Source organism: Phoxinus phoxinus (assembly GCF_949152265.1).
Source record: "Phoxinus phoxinus genome assembly, chromosome: 2".
NCBI classification, from domain to species: domain Eukaryota; kingdom Metazoa; phylum Chordata; class Actinopteri; order Cypriniformes; family Leuciscidae; genus Phoxinus; species Phoxinus phoxinus.
The window spans coordinates 7,875,921-7,896,889 of NC_136877.1; the positions used below are offsets into that span (position 1 = coordinate 7,875,921).

General features: G+C 38.6%; 1 protein-coding gene across 2 annotated transcripts in view; it reads right to left on the reverse strand.

Annotated features, from left to right (window-relative positions):
* Positions 1–20,969, reverse strand: part of zfhx3b (zinc finger homeobox 3b) — a 431,922-nt gene that overhangs the window by 139,746 nt on the left and 271,207 nt on the right. Inside the window, exon 5 of one of the 2 annotated variants that reach the window (XM_079589354.1) lies at positions 20,428–20,842. The gene's annotated coding sequence lies outside the window, so the exon portion shown is untranslated. Of the gene's footprint in view, positions 1–8,782; positions 11,535–20,427; positions 20,843–20,969 lie in introns of those variants that run through there. The other variant, XM_079589353.1, reaches the window with a different exon arrangement.

Here is a 20,969-nt window from a genome sequence, read left to right on the forward strand (position 1 = left end):
ACACTGATATTTGTGCACTGCGGTCATATTTTTCTTTTATAAAAAAAAATAAAATAAAAAAAAAAGCTTATACAGCTTATTTACAACTTGTAAATAAGCTTATAAAATGATGCAAAAGTACTAAATTAAAAGCCTGGACAAAAAAAAAAAACACATTTACATGTAACAGTGGTTCTAATCATTTAACAATATTACATTGTTAGTCTGAGACTGTGGTTTCATAAATAATGCGTTATATAAAGTAAAGCAGAACTGAATCCTAAATTTATTTCCTCATAGAAATATTTGAAATGGCACCAAAATGGCTGCCATCAGAGACGAATGTGATCTGTCTGCTCACTCTACCAGACACTGGCCTTGATCCTCTCTCTCTCTCGCTCTCTCTCTCTCTCTCTCTCTCTCTCACACACACACACACACACACACACAGTATCACTTAATTTTTGTTATATATATAAAACATGTCAAACAACTACTGGTAGCATAGACGAAACAGGATTGCTTTTGCTGCGTAAATAAAAAAATGCATTGTTTTTTTTTTTAACTTCAATTATTTAGCAATTATAGGCTAATTTATAAGTGAGATCATATAAATAAAGACAATAAAATGCCCCCTTAATTTTAGCATATTGTTCAGTGTCCTTAAAAATATATTTATATATTTGTATACATATCATTATTGCAACAACAAAAATATAACAAAATGGTAAAAAAAAGTGTTGAATAAAAAGTAAACATATAGGCCTACTAATATTAGGTTACTTAACATCCAATCACTGACACTGATGATGCAGTGTATATTTTCAGAAGAAAAATGTTTCTCTTTTTCTGTTTTAAGAAAAAAAAAAGGTACAAAAAAATGACCTGGAAACAGATGTAACATATATGTGGTGTGTGTGTGTGTGTGTGTGTGTGTGTGTGTGTGTGTGTGTGGTGAAAGCCCAGAGGAGAGGTGCTGTTAGATGAACACGGAGCCTGTAGCACTTAGGGGCCATTTTATTGCTTTGCTGTGGTCAAGTGAGGTGCAGCGAGCTCAATTCCAGCGCAACAATGACAAAGAGGGCCGCCGAGACAAAGGGGTATCTCTTTGCCTCTTAACCCCTTCAGTGCTAAAAACATACACAAAATCGAAGCCACAAACACCCCGCTCACACGTGCAGAAACACACACGTAAACACTCAGCGATACGTGGGACAGTTTGTAATAGCCGCGCCGTTTCAGACCAAACTAATGGATTCAAGACTCCAACCAGCCTGACGGGTAGAGCTAGGCCTCAACGCCACAAAGACAGAATCGAATGACTCTACTATACCTTTATTTCCTCTCATCCTCGCTCTCTCCGCTCCTCCTCTCCCAGTGCACCATGGGGGACCCGTATGGGCTGCTGCACATTTGCAAATGAATCACGCTTTTTGTTTGAGGTTTTTTTTTCTCTTCTCCAAACATGGAAAAAGGGAGAGAGGAGGGCGCGCGAGAGAGAGAAAGAGAGAGAGGGGGGCTCCTGCCATCGCTCTTTTCTTTTCTGCTGTCTTTAATCCTGAGGAGGATAAGCTGTGCCGTACACAGAGAGGAAGTGCCATCGGCCTGTCGGGCTTCACCCGTTCCCACTCAGCATTCCTGCAGCCCTCACACACTACACACACACACACACACGCACGCGTGCGTGCTGTCGATCACTCACTCGCATGCACAGAAACGGCCCGCGTTACTGACAGCACATGCAGCACATGATCTAAGCTCGCTCGCCGATTTGTCACTCAGGGAAAAAAAGTGCTGTACGTTTCATAAAAATCTATTTATATGTTCGCACCACTGCTGAGCAGCATGCAGTCTAAACAGAAAGAAAAAATGCAATCAAATTAAATTCGTATGATTCAAAATAAGGAATAACTTCTCTCATTTAAATGGAAACGCTTTGAATTACATCATTGCTGCAAAAACACACATATATTCTTTAGAAATGCAGCAGTAATGCAACAAATGACCGCTTTCTGTGATATTACTCAGCCGCGAAATCGAGAGACAGCATGATACAGCGACACTCCTTGACCGATACACACACACACTCAATCCAGGTCTGTTTTCATGTCATGGTGCTAATCTAGCCGAGGCTAACGCAGGCTGTATCACAAGTTATGCTAAGCGTAAAATGCGCTGGAAAAATGACATCTGCAGACGCTCTCAGGGCCCCGATCAGCCTGACTGACAAGTCTGCTTCTCACACACCAACACAATCGACACATCATATAATATAATATCATATCATAAAAACAGACATTACAACAGAGTTTTTGAATATTGGAACATTTTGCTTTGTATAGGCCTACACACACACACACAATGTTTTATTTATATTGTATTTATTCCTATTTAAAAATTCTTATAATGTGACTGTATATATTTTTGTATAGCCTATATAGACAATAATATGTATATAGTTATGTGTGTGTGTGTGTGTGTATATATATATATATATATATATACACACACACACACACAATAATATGTGTGTATGTATGTACGTATATATATATATATATATATATATATATATATATATATATATATATATATATATATATAAACACACATAAATCTATTAAATTGTATTAATATTTAAAGGAGTAAATATGTAAATACATAAATATGGCTATATTTATCTAAAACATTTGTAGTCTCTAAGAATGTTTGATGAAATGTTTGATGAAAACTAGATCACTCTCTACCGTGTGCATGAAGAGGACTTTTCATTTGAAAATGACACTTGTAAGACACTTGCATGAATGCACTTACACAATAATAAATGTGCACACTTATTATTAAAAAAAACGTGTGAAAGGGAACGAAAAATAAAAGAGGGAATGAGAGTGAAAGAGAGAGAGAAGTCACAGGCCACAGGACCTCACGCTTTGTTTCTGCATGGAGAGAAAGGCGACCTGGGCTGCCAGTGTCTGTGTGTCCTCCATGTTTTATGCATTCTGCCTCTTTGTGATGATAAGAGACAGCGCGGAGGGCCGGACGCTGGGCTCCGGGGTGCAGCGAAGAGGAGGGGTGGAGAGCTGGTCCATCTTTATGGCGGAGAACATGAAGCTGCCTTTCAAAACTAACCCTGACTCCCGCTAGCCTCCACAACACTGCCTCCTGTACAGCCATGCTACTATGCTAGAATTCACCCTCACAAACACACACACGACACACTTGGGGGTGTACCACTGCAAAAACAGCCTGAGATAACATCTGCTTGGAGCCTATCATATATTTACGCAAATATCAAATTTGTTTTGTTCGGTTCCTATTTCATAGTATACACACAAAAAAATGGCTCCATTCTGTTGTCTGGTTTTTCATAAATTAGCCATTTTGCTTCGCATGAGTTTGTGAAATGCAGGCATTGTGGGTCCTCATGACATTAGCTGTGAATGACAAATGCTGAAGGCTACGTTTGTCTCTCAAAATATTCCCTGACTGACGGAAAATGTGCAAAAGCAGCTTCTCGCAATAAAAGAGGAATTCCTGTCCATGTTACACACACACACACACACACACACACACACACACCTTTGTCTCCTTTTCAGGGCTGACCCTGTCTATAAACAGCTCAGGATCTACTAGATCAGGTGATGACTTCTGCTTCTCTCTTTCTGTTTTATATCACTCATTTTTTCCTTTCAAAGCTAAAATAAAAATATTTTATTTAGCAGTTTGGATGGGGTAGTTTAATTGTGCTGTTAATGTTTAATAACATGTATAATGTGAATGAGTGTGTATATGCACAAAAGAGTGTTTAGGTTAAAAAAAGAGATATATAAATAAAAAATATAAAATATAAAAATAATATCTTTATACATATACATATGGTGTAAGTGTGTATATATATACATATACATATACATATATATATATATATATATATATATATATATATATATATATATATATATATATAACATTAAATAATAGGCAGATGAGATCATGTGCACACACACACACACACACTCATAAATCTCCACCACAATGATTTGGAGACAGTCAACATGATAACGTATTGTGAAACAGCAAGCCACAGACGTTTCTGCCAACTTTACTGGGAACAAATAAACGAAAACAGCAACAACAAAAAAAAAGAGGAGGGAAAAAAAGAGGAAGCAGAAAGGAACATGCAGACAGTCAATGCAACCGTCTGAAAGGTGAAACCGTGGCTGGAGCTGAGCTTGTGGTAAAAGCTGAGTTTACACAGGTAGCGTACCTAACTATCTCTGACCCCCCCCCCCAAAACACACACACACACAGACCATCCTCCCCACCAATGCTCAGCCTACCCCCGGTCTGTGGTTTAATGATAGCACTGACACGTACGCTATTGTCCTCCCCCTCATTATGGGACGACTGGAAGAACTGGTCCTGACTGCACAGGCTTGCATATTCAAAACCATCATGTGTAATCAGACCCAGTGCTCCTGCTAACCTAATTTACACACACACAATCCAAGCCCTACAGCAAATGGAGGTGGCTGGGCTTTCTCTGCGCTCCTCCTCGGCACGACTGGATTAATGGAAAACTCGTGACAGAGATCGGCTCCTCTCCACACACACATGCACACACTGCTTTCATGCTCAGACTGTATCTGAGCACTGTGAGTGTTAACTGTGAACACACACACACACACACACATATATATAAATACTATTTATATAATTTACAATGTAAATTTGCTGCTGATTATGACATTTTATATTGTCAAATATAAAATAATATAACACTATAATATAACACACTATAAATAAATATTACATTTAATGCATAATGTCTATTTTTAATAGTACAAGTGATTGCAAAATAAATGTGCATAACATGTATAAAAGTTTAATATTATTAAATGTTTTACTCTGTTATTATCATATAGCATACTCAAAGGCGGCCTGTCATGATGTTGACCCAAAGAGGGCCCTCTACCACTGAGGACATCACTGAGGCTTTCCCTAAGGGTGCCAGCGAGCGAGAGAGAGAGAGAGAGAGAGAGAGAGAGAGAGAGAGAGAGAGAGAGAGAGAGAGAGAGAGAGAGAGAGAGAGAGAGAGAGAGAGAGAGAGAGAGAGAGAGAGAGAGAGAGAGGGGTAAGGAGGGGTAAAGAGGAAAGCACAGTCTCCCCCTGCCCTATATCTCCACAACGATATCCATACACACTCAAATGCCACTCGGCAAGCCGTCTCTTCATAGCAGCATCTCCAATTTATGCACCATACATGACCAGGACGAGTACACTTGGCAATATATACAATTGCTGTTGTAAGAGGAAGCAAAGAGAAAATAAAGCCTCAGAAAAAAAAGAGAGAAAGAAAGAAAGGGCAAGTATAGCAAATCTACTGCTGAACAAGCATTTTCACTAAGCGACAGTATCATATGAACTGCATGAAAATCCTACAAAATTATAATTGAACAACATTCTTAAAAATAGCAAGAACATATATATAATATAAAACACTATATCATATAGTTATAAATGAATTGTAATACAATTAAATTGATATGCTAGCATTAATTCAGATATATATTTTTGTAATAAATTATTAATAAACTATAATTAAGAAAACGTTATCTTAATTGAAGTAGTTCCACGAGTAAATCAAAAACATTTTATCATCCAACACAATGTCCATATTTTAAAAATATCTATACTGAAAGCTAAATTAAACACACAATAATCTGAGACACGTGTGTATGAACTAAGGTTAAAAATCAAACAGTCTGTGTTCATACTACATCAGTTTATTATTTTAAAAAGCCTGAATTGTCCGTTTCAAATCAGGTGCAAAAAGACGGATTATAGCGCCTATCTGTGTTTTTCTGTATAGGTTTGAGGAAAAAAACTAAAAGAATTCCGAGACAATGCAAACGTTCTGCCAAACCACAATGCAAACATATGCACAACTCAGTCAGACATTTTCTGTAACACAGCGACTATCCTTACAGCAGCCCAACAAGCACACAAATCTGTTCAGAGCCTATAATAACACCGTGTTAAGTACATACACACAACACAGCGTAGTTTTACACTGCTTGAATATGGACGCGAGCTACTAAATGCTTCGTGTTTAAGTGTTTCACGACCAGGTGAAACACAAAAGGCAAGACAGACAACAAATACTGCAACAATATGACTTCCTAGAAATGAGTCAACTGCCATCAAAATCACTGTCCGCAAAAGGATTAGCCCTGAATAGCCTATCCATGAGTTTTTGAAGAGTGAGTGAGATGGCAAAGACCTTGCCTGCTGTCTTTGTTTTGTCATGGTGAAAGCCAGAGCTCAGAGAGAGAGAGAGAAAGAGAGAGAGGGGGGGTAAGGGAGAGCTAGAACGAGTGAGAGTCCACGCACAGCATCTGAATTATACTATATATATTTTTTGTGTGACGCTTGTAATTATTGCTCCCCCTCTACTAGGGAGCCGAGAGACATTAAACCCCTGACTTATCTTTCCTGTTCCTCCCTCCATCCCTCCCTCATTCTCTCTCCTAAAAACAGAGAAACTGGGTTGCTGCACTATGCCCCTATTTAAACGGTTAAGAAAAGGGAAAATACTAAAATATAATAACGAAATCACACAATGGCCCTGCCTGCCAATTCTCCCTCACACACACAGATTTCAGCAATTCTGTTGTAATACTTAATTCTTGTAAAAAAAATAAAAAAAATACATATAAATATATATAGACCGAAATGAATAAACCTACACTTTCCAGACACTGCACAGTCTTAACCTACACAAGTGTGTGTCGTCCCTGCGTTAGCTTCTGGTTCCTCTTGTTACGACACGTCGGGAAGGATAAAAAGGTCTTGGGATTTGTGTTTTTCTGACCTCTTCCCTGATTCCTTCGATATGGCCCGTGGCTATTTGACCCCGTCTATCCTCTCAACTCTTTTTGCATGCATGCCTTCCTTCATGAGCACTATCTCTCTTTCTCCCAAAAAAATAAAATAAAAAATCCATTACTTCAAACTAAGGACTTTTTCTCAGTGCAAAATCAAACACGCTCTCTTTTCGGCTGCTCTTTTGATGGTCAAACTTGAGGTGCATTTTTATAGTCTTGCTAACCCCCACAATCTCTGTGTATTGTTTGACCCCAAAACATAACCCACCCCACTCTTTTCCCACTCTTCGCTGGCTTGGTAATGTTGGGTTTTTCCCTTCTCTTTCTTTTTTATCTTTCTTCCACTCACTCGGTGACCCCTGCTCCCTTGTTTCTTGCCGTCTGACCCCAAGTCTCTCAACCTCCCCCTCTCTTTCTTCCCCAACCCTGCACATCCATGAGCAACTCGCAAACAGTCAGTCAGCTCTGGGTCTGTCTGTCCTTCCATTGCATCTCTTCTGTTTTCTCGTTTTCTGTCTCACTGTGGGCTACATTGTATCATTGTTATGGATCCACATTTCAGTTTGTTCTTGTCAGTATAGGCTACCTTTGAAGGACTATCTATCTCTCAATAGCTCTTCGTTCACGCCACTTTTGAGGTCCCCATCTAATTTTTCTTATTTTTATTTTTTTTATTCATACTACTACACCTGTGGTCTTCATTAAGTTTTAGCTTTATTAAAATTCGAGCCCCTCGTCTAGCTAGGCTATTTGTGGGGCAATTTCACCTCAATAGTCTAAGCTAGTTCGAGCTAAGCGACCCGAAGTTGTTGGCGATGTTTATCATTTGAATAGTATTTTTCGTCGAATTTTTCTCCCTCAGGAGAACGTAGCCTACGCAAGTTGTAAAATGTAATACTGATTTCGTTCTCGTTGTCTCTGTTGTTAAGATTATATTTCATCTCATTGTTTTGATTTTTAGATTTCCAAATTCACGCCGTATGAGTGGGTTTCTCGTTTTAAGTCATTCGCCGTAATCGCTGTGTGTGTCGCGCGGCTCTTCGGGCTCTGAGCTCCGGCTGATCCGCTCCTGAGACCCGGGGCTCAGTCTATACCAAACACACTCCCCTAAACACTCACACACACTTCACACACACATACACATGCCTATCGATTTGCATGTGACTCCGACTGGGAAGCAGCAAAGAACAACTTTAACGTCGCTTGGAATGAAAAATAAAACGAGAAAGTGACAGGAGCGAAAAGTAGAGGAACTGAAATGCACAGCAAAGCAAAGGGCGGAGAAATCCACACTAGAAGGGACTCGAGAAAGTATCGATGGGCGCAATATTGAGGATTTCTGCTCGCTAAATGAGGGAGGAAATGAAAGTAAAGGACGAACGAGCATATCGGTGTAAAAATGGAAAAAGCGGGCGACGCTTCCAGCTCAGCGGACGCGGACGGACTCGCAGGCTGGACTAAGACGCTCCTTTCCCGGCTACGATCGCGCAGAGCTCCCGCTACTCTCCCACCACCCTCGCACATCGACACCCTCTCAAAAACCTCTTTCTTGACACTATTCGGTCCTTTTGTGACCCGTGTGAATACATGAACATGCAGAAGTGTGTTTTAAATCCAACTGTTTGGAAAAAGGAATCGCTGTCTTGCCCTTTTCTTTTCTTCCAGACATGAGAAGAGCGAGGACGAAGCCAGATGTAAACACAGGTAACGATACTAATAAACGGCAGCAAATAAAAGGAACTTGCATGAAAATAACTTGCGATCGCCTGTTCTTTATCCTGCTAGGAGAATAGGCAAAGCCGGGGCTGATACGGCGAAATCCCGAAAGCCATCGCTTTAGCCTGTTATTGAAACTAAATAGAATCGTAACGCTAAGAGAGAGACAGAAAGAAAGAGAAAGCAAAGTTACAACTTACAATGTTTGGCTGCCGCTTTGAGATCCTTGCTTTTTAATCCAGTATTGAGACGCTTTGGCTAAAGATCCCATCAAGGCAGTCCCTTTTGGTCAGTTTGCGTTTAGGATGATGGTAAAAGAAAGATCATTGTTGTTGCGGAGAGTAAAAACCCGGAGTATTAGTTGTAAAGGCAATATAAAAATAATTTGGATGCAAAGCAGGCGATGAGTCTTGTGTTAGAGGGAGAGAGGAAGAGGTGAAAGTGAGATCTGATGATTGAAAAGAAAAAAACTCTTTGGATCTTTATTCCTGCTAATTAGTTTCCTGCAAAAAATGGCTGTGATTAATTCAGTGCGCATGTGCTTCATTACACAGGCACGACGGGAAGGGCTAATTAGCCACCTTCTGGATCAATAAGATTCAGCAGAGAGCCGAGGAGAGAGAGAGGGAGGAGGGAGATAGAGGAGGGAGGGAGGGATGGAGGGATAGATGGAGAACGAGAAAGAGGAAAGTAGTGATCGGGAATTGAAAATATGGAATTAAGTACAGCACAAAGTAAGAGTTGGATGAGAAGGAAGACACTGAAAGTTAATAGTGGAGAGGCGCGCGCGCGCAGCCACTGCTGCACAGTGTTATTTGGTCGCGAGACGCGCTAGTTTAGATTTAGAAATCAAAACGTGTATGTTTATGAAATAAAATAGCGCAGTTTAAACCTCGAGTGCGCGATGTTCAGATCGCTTACAAACAAGGACAAGTTCGTCACACTTTCAGTTGCCTATTATTTAACAAAATCATCTAATGACAGGATTAACACTGTTTGGATTTTTTTTTTTTTTTAGAATAAGCTAAAGTGAAACAAAGGCGCTTTATGTGCACTAATAAAACGCAACTCTCTTAGTCATTGCAAATGTTAAATAAGCAAAATACATTGGTACATTTTAGTGTATATCTGCTGTATCGTGAACAACAAACTTAAAATAATAGTAGGCTACTTTTAAAAGGCATGCAGGCTTGTAACAATACGCATTTTGCATAAACTCTGTATTGACAAATAATTGAAAATAAACAGCTGTATTTAAAACAAAAAAAAATCTGATTATGGGGCCGAGCCTCTGAACTTCTGTATAGAAACATACAGGAACTATTAAAACACTGCGCAATCTTAAATGTGATTAATTTGGCATGCACGTTGACCATTTGGATTATATATGCATTTTGACTTTATTTTCTGAAGTAAATATAGACTGCTAATTAAAAATGGTTAACATGTAACATAACACGTGTAACATCCTTATGAAGTATAGTAATTTTAAGTGCAATAAATTAAGTTTGACTTTTATCTATCGTAATAACACCTTCATAGGCTGCAGCCTGTGTCCCACCATGCTAGATCTTGAGATGAGTGCACGAGGAGGAATCAAGACATTGCAACCGAATGCGAGGAAAAACTGTGCAAAAACTAGACAGTGCAAAATCAACCAGTTCCTTCTTTTTACCTTTTCTGGACGAATTGAAATAATTCCTGTTAGAGTCAAACGCAATGTTACATAGATGCTTTAATTTATTGACTTTGAGACGAGCATTAGGCTACATGATAAGAGATGCATCTTCAGATATTATCTTTAGGAGTAGACTCGATAGAAAGTTGAACCAAAAAGCACTGTATAGATCTTAGGCATATGAAAAATCTTAATATATGAAATTCTCTATTTCTTTTTCTGTTCCCCTCTTCATCTCCCCTCTCTCTCTCAGTAACACACAGAAGGTGGAGAGAGAGAGAGAGAGAGAGAGAGAGAGAGAGAGAGAGAGAGAGAGAGAGAGATGCAATGTAAAAATCACAAGTTCTTTAATAAACAGTTTTAGTCCTGCAATTTAGTTACTTTATGTAGCATTACTCTAAACAGCTCGATGTGTTGTTTTTAATATGTTATTATCACAATTTAAAAATAATGGCATTTGAAAATACGTAATGTTTATTTAGTTGTACATTTCAATGCCATGTAAATCGTCCCTTAAACAGACAGCGGCATAAAATGACACGATACGCGTTACATGCTGTGTGTGTTTTTTTTTTTGTGTTTTTTTTTTTTTTTATAATTCTCGATAAGTAGTGTAACTTTCAAGCGCGTGCATTCAAAGAGGTGACATTTGATCAATAGTAACAACTGTAGTATAGATCGGTGGGTTTCTCCACAGGTTTGCTTTTTTCACTTTGCTCCAAAACAATTCTCCTACTCTTGGTGGTCACTTAAGACGCCCTCTTCCCGAATCAAAAGCGTGTATCCCAATTCCGACCTTTGAGTCCTGGCCAGTGTCCTTTCTCATGATAATTCTATTGTTTATTCCCACTAAAGAAATGACAATTCCCCTCTCTCCCTCTCTCTCTCAATGACTACTTTCACTATTGACAACTCTAAGGGGCTCTAATCCTGCCAAATACAACTAACCTGCTTTTATCGATTACATAATGTTTATTGGAAAATGATCAGATAGGCTATAACTTTTTAGTTGTGTTTTTTTGTGTGTGTCTCTCTCTCCCTGGTTGCACAACGAAATTTAGACTGTGTTTTGCCGAATTGTTTTTCAGAATGCATGTTGACAAATTCCGTGATAGCATTATAGGCTACAATAGAGCCTGTATCTGAAATAACTCTAATAAATATGTGTATTGTGTGCTGTACAATTATAATTGATTGATGTGTGTATGTTATTTAAGTATTAAACATTGAAGTGGTCATACAACATGCCATATAGAATAATAATGCTAACAATAATCACCACAGGAAATGTCATATTCCAATGTAATAACATTGCAGTACAATGTTGTGTTTTAATAAATATTTAGAATATAATAAGCATTGTATTTTATTTGATTTCAATCTCATGTCATATACTGAATATGTTGGAGAGCATGCATGCAGTCAGTACTCCTCGCTTTGGGATTTTCAAGGAAACACACCTATTGCCTCTATGAAACTCATTGCACTACTGAAGCAGTATCACATACGGCTATCGATGCATTATACAAACAATAGCAATATTAAACACTTTTTCATGAAATAGACGTGACAGTGCTGTGTGTGCGTGGATTGCGCGTGGGTGTCCGCGTGTGTATGCGCGCGTAAATGTAGGTTCTAGTTTTAAAAGCATATATTCTATTATTGCTGACGCGTGTAGTGCATAGATATGTGAAATATTAAGCAGGACTACACATTCGCAGACACTAACTTCCGACACGTGCGAGGAAAAACACAAGTGACAAATGAAAAGTTACAAAATAAAACGTCGATATGTTTGATATGCACTCAAGATTTTGCCTTGAGAGAATCTTCAGGATTGGTGATGTGCGCCTGCTCTCTTGGGGAAGACGGATTGTAAAAATGAATGAATGGAAAATAGAGTGCGTGAACAGTTCGAGGGGCAGTGAGATAATAAGAGGCCGGCGCGTGAAAAGGGACAGAATCAGAGCTTGTCTGTCGCTTTGTAACCTGCCATGCCCAATCTAAGCACATTTGAATATGCAGTGTGGTCCTGTCTGGCGCTTGATAGCCGAATTTATGGACGCAAATATCAGCTTATAGCTTCGTTTTCCTCAACAGATACACGCATAATCGTCATTGCATGCTCTTTTAATATAGGCTAAATGTGTTTCTTATCTGTTAGGTCCAATCAATCGCGAATGCTCTGTCCTAAATATGACTGGGAATGACTGAACAGACAACCAAATATGCATGACCAACCCCTCATGGTGAACATGCTGATTGATCCGACTAGAGATGTGTGCGTAAACTTCGGCCCATCGCCGTGCAAACAATGAATTCCACATATGAACCTTAAACTGCAGTAACAAAATCGCAATCCTTTGCCATTTTATTTATGATGAAAACAAAAAGATAAAGACACGAATTATAATAAAATAAAAAATAAATGTGCGTGTATGCATTTTTTTAGAAGGCCTATTTCAAAAACCTCATGGACCACGCGTGCCACTGCCACCATTGAATGATAACGAGCAGTAAGGAAATGAAAAGAGGCAAAAGCCTTCAGAAATAAAAGACAGCTGCCTAAGAGCCTCGTAACGTTAATAAAAGGCGAAGAACATTTGAGTCCAGGTTAAATATATATTGAAAAGGAATTTTTGTCGCTGCATTAAAATGGAAGCAAGTTCAAGTCGAATTCGCATAGAGCTACCAAAGGGTCTATGCGTCCCTAATGAAAGAACATCGCGCGTAATTAACATTTTTCTGCATGGTTAACTAAATGCAACTTTAACTTAGTCGTCAACAGCAGAGGCTTTTTGGGAATGGGCCCTCCAACGGGCGCATGCACTGTCTGCAGCAGAGCAGGTGAGAGCTGTGGCGCATGGATGGTCAGAATCGCACACTGGGACTCAGAGGCATTGACTGCACAAGAGCATTGTCCGGCCTGAAGCCGCGGGTGGCGGCATGGGGCAGGACGTGTTACCAGGTGCAATGGCAGCGCCCTCTTATGTTCACTCTGGCCAAGGGGCTCACACACCACATGAACCTGCCTTGTCAGGGATATATGTTCCCTATCTGCCATCTTCAGCTGATCTATACCTGTCCTATGTCACCGGACTGCGTCAAATCAAGCACACATATGCATAAAGGTAAATGTCTGATTGCAAATTAATAGATTTCTTGCTTCAAATTCGATCCACCATCATCAAACATCTTAACTTTACGCACGAAGCTCTCCTGGAAGGAGTGTGGCGCGCGCGACTGGAGAGCGTTTTTTGTGTGTGTGTTCGGGTTTTTGGGGGCAATTTTAAAGCAGATAAACAAAATATCATGACTTAGGAAAAATCTGATATGATGGAAATCATAAATAATAATAATGCCGAAAACAACAGCACTGTATAAATAAATAAACGCTGTGAGACAGAATAAATAATATTGCACTTACTGCTAAATTATTTTATGACTGCGTAACATCATGCTTCACATAGATAAAACGACATTGGTCTTATTATGATATAAATCAGCTCGCAGATATGATAAGCAGGTGTGTGAATCAAATATGATGCGCGTCAAAGGAATGTCTTAATTATCATCACATTAAAGACAAACAGAACAAGCATCATTATTTTTACACATGAAAACATGTCATCTCATATTTCAAATGTCACTGTATAATGTTAAAAAGACGCTGTTTATTTACATTATTATATTATTGTGTAATGTAGAATGTGTAATCGAAGTCTTTCTAAATGCTACCGCTTCTGAACTATAAACATTTAAATGAACTATTAAAATCAATTAAGCACTGTCAATAAATACATACACTTGTAATGAGAATGAGGTTTTACAGTTAGACAATCTGATACTATAAAGCACTTATATAAAATGTGCAACAAATATGTCCAGTGAGAGGTGGACGCTCTTAATTAACGCAAAATGTCTGATACGCGGGGTAAATTAAAACATATATTGTTTTTATTGTGTCCAAACGCACTTTATATTTACTAATATTTTGATATTTCAACATTTGTGCTCATGAATAGGCTACAACATAGGGCTGTAAATGGCTAAATATGTTCGTGTCTTTTCGTTTTGTGCTGTTACATTTATATGTTTTGTATACCGCAATGTCTGCAAATAACATCCAAAAATCAATTAATATGCGTTTTTAAATTGATTGTAAGTAGCATCATTTTAAATTAATTAACTAATTAAAGAGAATGTTCCTGGTAATATAGTTTCTTGTTTTGGGTAGATGGTAAGACGAACATTTTAAATAACGCACAACAGAAATGACAATTTATCATCTTAATTATAGATTATATACATATTTTTACGTTAATTTACAATCATAAACACTAATTAATCAAAGTTACAATATATATATTTAAATTAGGTCATATCTTGTGCTTCTCTAAAAAAATTACGCACTAACTTTTTTGATTGAGTAATTAATTAATTATGCATATATTTTTTATCTTCAAATGAATTAATATTTACCCTTACATTACATTCTAATACTGATTTGGATCGTTAAAGTTACCTACTGCCCCCAACACGTGTAATTCAAAAACCAAATTAACATATTTGAACTCTAATTGTAGCTAAATAAATTATGCAATAAAATAATAATCAAAATAATAATCAAAAACAACAACGAATATCTACACAGTATATTTAAAATCAGTACGTTATATTTGCATACAGACCGGTAAAATGGTGTGTGTATAGGCTCGGTTTCATTCGAGACCTGCTCAGAAGCATAAACGGTCCAGATGCAAACACGGATAAAATAGCCTATTTAGAAAAGATGAAAAATCAAAAATAATTAAGCCTATTATACCCCCTTAAAATAACTTTGACAAAAGCCGAAAATGTGAATATGTCAATTGAAAAATATCAGTGTATCATAAAACACCTGCGTGCGTCGCTCTCTCTCTCTCTCTCTCTCTGTCTGTGTGTGTGTGTGTGTGTGTGTGTGTGTGTGTGTGTGTGTGTGTGTGTGTGTGTGTGTGTGTGTGTGTGTGTCACCGATCATCTTATCTATTACTACTTTAATACAAAATCTACCTGGGCATTTTGTTGGCAAAATTCTATCATATATATTATTATTATTTGTATCGATACACGAGCTCTTAGGAGCAACACGCCCACACGTACAGTCATTTATGTTTCTCAGTAAGTGTATTATCTTTATAAAACAGCAAAAGCACATTCAAACAAACCTTTAAAAATCCAGGAACGGATCATATGCACTGTCTGCGCGGTTAAGCAGTACAAATGTCTCTGTTCACGGTCGTGCAACAATCAGAAAGAAAAGCAGCCTGGAGCAAGTCTGCGTCCAGAGGAGCTACAACTGCAAAACCAGCTCATCCTCGTACCGCCGATTCTCTGCAACCTCCATTTTATCTTTGTGCAGGTAAGAGAATAACACAAACACAAATCTCAGGAATCAAGAAAAGGGCAGAAAAGTGAAGATATCGCATCTCGATATCATCATTCAATTTATGAGTAAAGCATGCATTCTGCGTATTTCAGGCCTGTACCTCCAACAATATGCGTTTTCACTACATCGCTACCCATTAAATTGAATAATTCACATATAAAAATAAACAAATATGGCCACCTGACTGTCCTGTCCGTAAAATAAGAGAATACACATATTTATAGAAAAATACGGTTTGTTAAAGCAAAGCTTAATATAGGCCTATATGTCCACAGTTCCCAAACAAGTTTCATGTATAGCAGAAGCAGAAGACACTGAAGGGCAACAGCGACGTATAGGCTCCCGCCAAGGGTCACCGTGCAAATCCTTCCCCACTTCCATCATCTGACAGCTATGGCAGGATTATGTGCAAAGCTTTGCTCAGGAAATCATTTCATCTCAAAGAGAAGACCCCGAGTCTCCAACCGAGAAATACAGTGATTTCATGACCCAAATGCCACGAATAGTTAGCTTAAAAATTAGACAGATGACATTTTGTTGACAAATCTTTTCAAAGACAAATGAAAGAACAAACCCAGGGACAAATTCTTCCAAGCAGCTTTGTATAATTGTGTGTGTGTGTGTGTGTGTGTGTGTGTGTGTGTGTGTGTGTGTGTGTGTGTGTGTTTGTGTTGGATTTTAAAGCCTCACAATTGTTATATTTAAACATAATTAAACAGTTACCTGTCAAACATCTAAAAAGACATTAAGACACAATTTAAGCAATTATGTGTAAAGTACTTAAATATGTAAATTAAAAATGTTGTTAATATTTTTTGAGTGAAATGATGTGCATGTGAATAAGAGTGTGAAAAACATGAAATGCAGACAAAACAAATGCCTACAGTATTGTAACAAACTATTTGTAATGATCTATGAGTGTGATATAAATAAATTATTAAGATAATGGCAAAACTTTACAATAAGGTTTCATTAGTTAACATTAGTTCATGTATAATGTACTAACCATGAGCAATTTGTTACTGTATTTGTTAATGTTAATTAATAATAAACAGCTGTTCATTGGTCATTCATGTTAGTACACAGTGCATTAACTAATGTTTACAAATACAATTTTTGATTTTAATAATGTATTAGTAAATGTTGAAATTAACATGAACAAAGATTAATGAATGCTGTAGAAGTGCAGCTTATTAGTTCAACATGTTAAGTAATGTAGTTAACAAATATTAACGAATTAAACCTTATTATAAAGTGTTACCCAGATAACAATTAATATAGTTTAAGATGCTCTGAAATTGATGTTTTATGCTAATGTAAAACAATGCATAAATAGCTATTAAAATTTGTTTAAAATCATAAAGAAAAATATTTGTATAAAAATATCTGTTCTGAAATATACATATTGTGTTCAGTATCCTAATTCACAAATATAATGTACAACAATATAAGAATAAGAGCAAAGGTAATACGAGTAATTAAGGAACGAGGAAAAGGCCAAGTGGAACAACATGGATCAGAAAATGCTGCCAAAGCCTAAAACCTGCAACTAGTCTTGTGGGTGATGTAGCTGGGGTATAATTGCAAGTGACCACAGCGGCTGGAACATAGTTGCACGGTGCTTAACCCTGCCATTTCCCCCGTCCCTGTGACCTCCAGGACGCGGAGGCAGGTGGGCTTCTGCAAAATCGTGTGGGGGTAGGGTGGACGTCAAAAGGGGGGCAAGCTGTGCATCACGACCAGGAACACATGAATACTGCCCCGTAAGGGTCGGCGGAGACCCCGTCTGGCCTTGGCGCTCCACACGCCCATAAAACAAGCCATTAAAAAAGCCGTTCACGGGCAGAGCATGAGCTCGTTAGGACAATTAACAAGAGAGGTGTTTAACTTGGCACTACATTAACACTCCAGGAGGGACTCTGCCTGAAAACAGGCCACCAAACAACACGACTGTGTGTGTGTCCCCAACACACAACATCACACAGAAAATTCAACGTCACATCGCGGGCTGCCGCATGAAGTCCAGCTATACAGAGAGTAAACCTCTAAATAAATGACATGCAGTATATGTTCCCCAGCCGATCAAAAGCATAAAAATGAACGATTACGAAATAACTGAAACACTATTATTATACTGCATAATCAGAGATGCATTACGAAGGCCACAAATGCATTCGCTATCTCTCGGCGGATAAACAAAGCATCGGGACGTCCCTCTCAGGAAGTGGACGGCGGCATCACCGCCACGATATTAGTCAGTACTGCGAGGCCAGCGGGAATTATTCCTCTATTTTTGTCTCATAGATCCAGCAGGGCACGAGACAGGAGCCGGGCTGTGTCAAAATGACACATTCAACTCATCCATAATGAAAGTAAATAAGAAGTGTGATAATCTGCATTTCATGTATTTTTTTTTGTGGGCTCTGCGATATGCAGAAATTCGTTCCTTGCAGAGAAAGAGTCTATGACCAAGAGAGATAAAGGGAATTGCTTCTCCCATCCTCTGTTTAGAATTGTAAATATGGCGTATAGGCATTGCTGCTGTCCAATTACATATATCTTTCATGTATGAAATCATGCATGGCTCTTTTTACCGCGAGGCCAAGGAGGGCCGGCACAAAGGGAGCGACCCCGGCCGCAGTGCAGTACATCCCTCATGCAGAGCGGGGTCTGGTGCCGGAGCCCTGGGCTAAGAGCACTGTTCCATTAGCGCTCTCGGATGGAGGGGGGAAAGGCGGGGGAAGAGGAGGAGGGAGGGGGGAATTGGCTCTCCTGACGGGGGCGTTCACCGCTTATGACTTCTGCTGACTTACATTTGTCCTGTTGTGAGCGTGCCTGACCCCTCGGACCCCGTACCTTTGACGTAGCCCTTCGCAAAAGCCCATTTCGGAGTCGCTAATTAGTTTAGCAGAGATGGATTTTTTTTTTGCTTAATGCATTAAAGTGTTGCGTTTTTTTCTTTCTTTGATTTAAGCAAAAAATAATCTTTAAAGCTTTAGTGCTCCATCTGTTAGGTTACTTATTTATTTATTTGCTTTCTCTTTCCCCACAAATGACAGCGCCCCACTGTGTACTAATATCAAATGACCTAAATTTGGCAAAATTACTTTGAACTTTTCAAACAAAGGCCCTGCTCTCTTTTTGGAACCTGGCTGATTCCCAGAGTGTCTTGCCTCCTCGCCAGTCTGTTTTCTTTTTAAATGCTTAATTCTATAAACACTATTTACTTGCATTCGGGGTTACGCCGAGAGCCATCATTTTGAACAGCTAAAGAGCATGTATGTCTGTCATGTTAGCGAAACAAAAATATCACTGCTTAACATTTACACACGAATATGCTAGGCAGCGGGGCAGCACGGTAACTACACTGTAAAATGTTTATAGAAGCGACTTAAAATGTACTCCATGTGGTAACATTTAAATCAACTGGTTTTATTCAAATCAAAGAAATCATTTAATAATCACCAAAGACACCAATGAAAGTCATTTTAAGGGTCGGATCAGACAGAAAAAACGCTCCATAAGGCAACAACTACAATATAGGTGAAATGGTCAGAGGAACATTAAAAATGTAATTAGTTTGGGAAAGTATTCAGATTCAAGGTGAGAAATTTGTTCATAGTGCATCATTGACGTACAAAAAAAATGACTCTCATGCTAGGAGAAAGTATTAAATTAATAGATTCTGGGTTAATACAAGTTAAGCTCAATCGACAGCATTCGAGGTAATATGTTAACCACAAAAAGTCATTTAAAAAATGTTTTACAGTGAGGTATTTTCAATGGAAGTATGCAGAAGTGTGAAAGTAAAAAAAACAAAAAAAACATGAATTCTTATGTCAAGACAAGTGTATTATTTGAGCTGAGTTTTTCCTCATCATTTTAGTCATTTAATGAAGTTGTAAAATACAGAATAAGTTAGTAAGCAATTTGTTCACACTAAAATCATATTAGCATATACATTGTCTTGAATGAGTAAAAGTGAGTATTTACATTTGAACAGATTCGATTGAGCTTCTGTTTGTTCGCTGATCCAAGTTTATATGTGAATAAAAGCCTAAACTCCAATCTGTTCATTAGTCTCTCGAGTCTCTTCAGAAAATTTGGATTAAACCAGTTCATTTGGATTAGTTTTACAACCTCTTTATGAACTTTTTGAAGTGTAAAGTGGTAGTTTGTCAAAGGAAGGACGGGAAGCTTTCACATTTTATCAAAAAAGCGTTTGGAACGAAAAGAGGAAGAGTAATTAATGACTGAGTTTGAATTTGGAATATTCCTGTAGCACAACCTAACTTGCATTGTGTAGGTGAATATGCAAGTGCCAATGATGTTGATGTGTATCTCTACGTCTGTAAACTCTATTTTCAATCAATGAATGAATCAATGAATCAATCAATGAATCAATCAATGAATCAATGAATCAACGAATCAATCAATCAATCAATCAATCAATCAGTCAGTCAGTCAGTCAGTCAGTCAGTCACCTTCTTTGCACCTAAGCATCTTTGAGCCAAACAAATTCAATCAGCACACATTCCCTCTAATCCTACAGCAGCAGACATGTGATTGAGTCTTCAAACCGGGAAGCCTTTATCTACAGTGGGCTCTCCTGTAGGCCCAGCATGGAGGAGAAGCAGCCTATGTGGGCGGGAACACAGGGGGGCCGACTGGGCTTCAAAAGCCCCCGAGGAGCTTTGGGGGTGTTGCCAGCAGGAAGAGAAGTGACTTCACAGCCTTACCTGATGGGGTTTTTGGTTTCAGTCGCCACCGCTCGGAAGCCCTCTCTGACCGCGTCCTTCTTTTCAAGTGTCCGTTTGAAGTGGGCGCCAGAAAGGTCACAACCCTTGCGGTCACAGCAGGTTTGGTGCAACGGCAGGCGGATGGCCGCAATCTATCGCTAGTGCTAAAGCTATCAGGTCTTCTTCTTTTGTTTTTTGGTCTGTTGGTTTATTCAAAAGTAGAAGAATGTAAAGCTTTCAGATCCAGTGCCTGGGCACTACTAGTAAGTCCCTTGGCAAGGGCTTGGGATGATGTAGTCCTATAATTCCAGGTATTTCCAGTTTCTTTTTTTTTCAAAGCTATGAGACCCGGTTTTGAGATTTGGTTTGAAACATCCACAGTCTGTGGAAAATCCTTTCGGCGTGATAGCGCCACCTAGGGATGAGAAATAAAAACAAGCTATTAGCATTCACAGCAAAAGTTCTTTCATGCAACTGAACAAAGGATGAAACAAGGAACAGATTTAATAGATTCTAACACAGACGTATAAACACACACTTTG